We start from the raw sequence: 4,121 nt of genomic DNA on the forward strand, positions 1-4,121 counted from the left end.
TCCGGCTCCCCACAGCCAGGCGCTCCGAGTCATTCTCCAGGCCGGGGCCGGGCTCCACGACTTGGCGTGGGAGGATGCTCCGCCGTCGGACGCTTCGTTGTTCTCCTGTCACTGTAACTCTGCCCTGCTGGCGCAGCTCCGAGAGCACGTGAGCAACTGGGGCTGGTTCAACGGGCGAGGCTCCAGGCGGAGCTGCGGAGGGGGGAGAAAGGGGCCTCCTGCCTGTGTATCCTAATGAAAGGAGGAGACGGAACAGGCCGGCGGCCGGGGAAAGACACGCAAAGCTCTCGGACTTGCAGCGTGACAGGGTTCAGAGCAGCAGCCGTGTTAGTCGGTGTCCGCAAAAAGAACAGGCGGACTTGTGGCCCCTTAGAGACGAACCAATGTATTTGAGCATAAGCTTTTCTGAGCTACAGCTCACTGCATCGGATGCACACTTTCCACAGTATGCATCCGATGAAGTGAGCTGTAGCTCAGGAAAGCTTATGCTCAAATACATTGGTTAGTCTGTAAGGGGCCACAAGTCCGCCTGTTCTTTTTGCAAAGCTCTCTAGGGATTGACGTCCTCCTGCCCCCCCCCCTTTTTTTTTACTCTGCATCGCCCCTTCCACAGCCTGCAACTTTCACAGCTCTGCGACCCACTGGGGGTTGTTAGTCACCGGCTACTCCCTGCTCGTGTGCCACTGTCACCTCCCCCTGTCCTTGTACTTGCTGGATTCTCACTTTTCCAGTTCCCCTAAGTAGTGCTCATTGGTTCAGCCATATTGCAGGTTCTGTAGATTACAGGTTGAATTCAGCCCCACGCCTAAAGCGCTGTATACATACTGATTTAACCCAGAATAGAAAAATACCATGTGAATTTAATGAAACAGAATTACCACGCTTGTTGCATAACACTTTCATTTTCTGACAGATGTTAAGATTGTATGCTTCATATTGCACTAAAGGATTTTATGCGTTGCATTTCCATTTTTAAAAGCAACCTACAAAATAATGAGACTGTGCTTAATAATGTTAGCATGTTAAGGCCTAGAATCTGCTCTGTGTGGTAGTCCCCTGTGCCCATGCCCGGCCCCACTTAATTCACTTGGGCTTTTGTGCAGTTGTAAGCGTCCGCCTGTGTACAGCAGCTTGGTAAATCAAGTCCTTGGATTTTACTAAAGATGTGTATTACTAAGGAAACACCTACTTATGCTACATTTTAATGCTAATACTTTTTTGTTAATGCTAGACCTGAAAGCTGGACTCCAGGCATATCCCCAAGGAGAAATTCTGAAGAATTCCATAGTGTGTCACTCTCTTCTTTGGCTCTCCAGCTAAGCACTTCTCCCATCCCAGCACACAGTTACTTTCCTTCCCCCAGGGTTAACAGTTTTCAGTCATTCAAACCACAACAGATAATTTATAATCCCACTCTAACCAGGAAAAACTCAAAGAAATTCTCAGTTTGCCTATGAGCTGCATTGTTCCACTGAAAAAAGAAAAGGAGTACTTGTGGCACCTTAGAGACTAACCAATTTATTTGAGCATAAGCTTTGGTGAGCTACAGCTCACTTTTCTTTTTGCGAATACAGACTAACATGGCTGTTACTCTGAAACCTGTCATTGTTCTACTGATTATAGGGCAATCATTTATGACCCTAATAAAATAATAAAACGTAATGGTATATAGACACAGATTTTAAATACAATTCATTTGGTACCTAAATATCTTCAATTGTTTAAATTCTCCCCCCCCCTACAGTATGACTATAATTTCAATAACTATCTACTTTGCACTATTTTAACTCACTTTGGGATTTATATACCTTAGAGTAGTTTGCTATTTTTGCTTTTTCCTTGTAATTACTTTGCTTCTACTCTTTGGGTCTTCTGAACAGGTGCTTTCCCCCTCCTGTTCTGCAGAATCTCTCCTCACTCCAAATCAGTTAAGTGTCTCAAACAGTTGTTTTGACAGTAAGAGGGACAATACCCTGCTGCACAGACACTGAAAGAGACATTTCCTAAACAGAAATTTCTGCCAGTAATGGGTCATATTTCTCATTTTTCTTTTGGCAGTGGTGATATTTCCCTTTTTCAGTTCTGCTAATTATATGCTGTTACTCAACACAAGAATCTAAAAAATATCCTCACTACAAAGATTGATACTCTGTTGTCATTGACTTTTTTCAGTAATCCAAAGAAAAAGTCCGTCTAATACAGTGGTTCTCAAACTTTTGTATTGGTGACCCCTTTCACACAGCAAGCCTTTGAGTGCGACCCCCCCTTATAAATTAAACCCACATTTTTTTATATTTAACACTATTATAAATTCTGGAGGTGAAGCGGGGTTTGGGGTGGAGGCTGACAGCTCTCAACCCCCCCAGGTAATAACCTTGTGATCCCCTCCGGGGTCACGACCCCCAGTTTGAGAACCCCTGATCTAATAGAACCATGTACTTACTACCTATTAAATTTTTCTAGGTAGGATGAGACTGATGATTTCATTCCTGAATGGGTTCATTTAAGTTCATCTAAGGTTCACATTGTTGCTGCAAAGAAATAAATTATGGAACGATCTATACAAAGCTAAAAGAACCAGCTTTATTGCAATGCAATCTGTCCTCATTCTTGACAGCATAATGTGTTGTTGCTGTCTAAAGAATACATTTAACCAGTTTATTGTCTCTAGAACAGTGGTGTGCGACCTGCGACCTGCGAGTCGCACGCAGCCCGTCAGGGTAGTCCGCTGGTGGGCCGTGAGACAATCTGTTTACATTGACTGTCTGCAGGCACGGCTGCCCGCAGCTCCCACTCTTACATAGTAATACCATGCAATACAGGCTTACAACAAGGGTAGGGTTCCCAGCAGCCCTCACTCCCCAGTCCAGGCTCACCTTTTGAGCCCCTTCTGAGCTGCCCTTGCTTCCTGTTTCCTCCCCTTATATTCTCCCCAAATGGCTTGTTGGCCCAGTGATTGCCACCCAGGTGCTCACTATCCCCCAACAGAAAGTGTACCTAATTCTGGTTGGATGTATTCCTGGAGGTGTCGTCACATGACATAATCTTTAATTAAAGATTAATCTGTAATTCCTGGACACTCCAGGACAATCCCGGAGGGTTGGCATTCTCTAACCTATACTGGGCCTGCAACCAGAGGCGCCACCTCTCTGAGTTGCTGGGGGGTGCTAGACCTTCACCCCAGACCCTGCTCCCCAGTCCACTCTTTCCCACAGCACCTCCTGCACACCACTGAACAGCTGATTGTGGCGGATGGGAGGCGCTGGGAGAGAGGAGGAGGAGCTGATCGGGGGGGCTGCCGGAGTGTGCTCAGCACCCACTGTTTTTTTTCCATGGGTGCTCCAGCCCCAGAGCACCCACGGAATCGGCGCCTATGCCTGCAACCTTCTCCAGGCTGCAGCAATGTCAGTAATCAGGGTGCCCTTGCCTCATTCACTGCATACCCCTTACCTCCCCCATGAGCCCCAACAGGCTATTTTGGATCTTTGAAGTCGTGTGAGACTTCCAAAGATGTCCACATTCACAAGTAACCCTGCCTTGTGAGGGGCGAGGGGAAAGGGGCAGGCACTCTGGAGGTCCTGGTTGGTACATCCTAGGGAAACATCAGTAGGGATGATGTTTTGGACACCTTTCAGGAGTAGGAACCAGTGTTAGGCTTTGTGTAACTTTTTCTTTTATCGCCAATAGTGAGTGCAGCTCCAGAAATACTTGGAACATAATCTCAGCAAGGTTTGTGGCATTTTCTGTGCCTGAGTAAGCATTCTGCATGTTGCTCACCATAGTTATCTTATCACTGCTCACCCCAGAGGAAATAATGGGTGTTTGGGGAAAATGTGGGCCAGTGCAGTGCTTACTGTAGCATATTTTAAATGCTCAGAAGTGAGTAATTTCTTTCTTTTGACAAGATGGTGGCTCTTTAGAAAGTCTCTTTGCGCAGATGCTCTCCTGTGGCTGCTGTTTATGGAGCACTGTTGCCAAGGATGACCCTTAAATTCAACTCCCTGAACTCAGAGCAATGGCCTAGCCATGAGAGAGTACGTCTACTGAGATTGTGGAGAGAGAAATTGGAATCCCCTGCCAGCCACTCATTAAAGTGGAGTTAAAGTTGCTGTCACAAGTGC

This window comes from Eretmochelys imbricata, chromosome 2 (genome assembly GCF_965152235.1).
Source record: "Eretmochelys imbricata isolate rEreImb1 chromosome 2, rEreImb1.hap1, whole genome shotgun sequence".
NCBI classification, from domain to species: domain Eukaryota; kingdom Metazoa; phylum Chordata; order Testudines; family Cheloniidae; genus Eretmochelys; species Eretmochelys imbricata.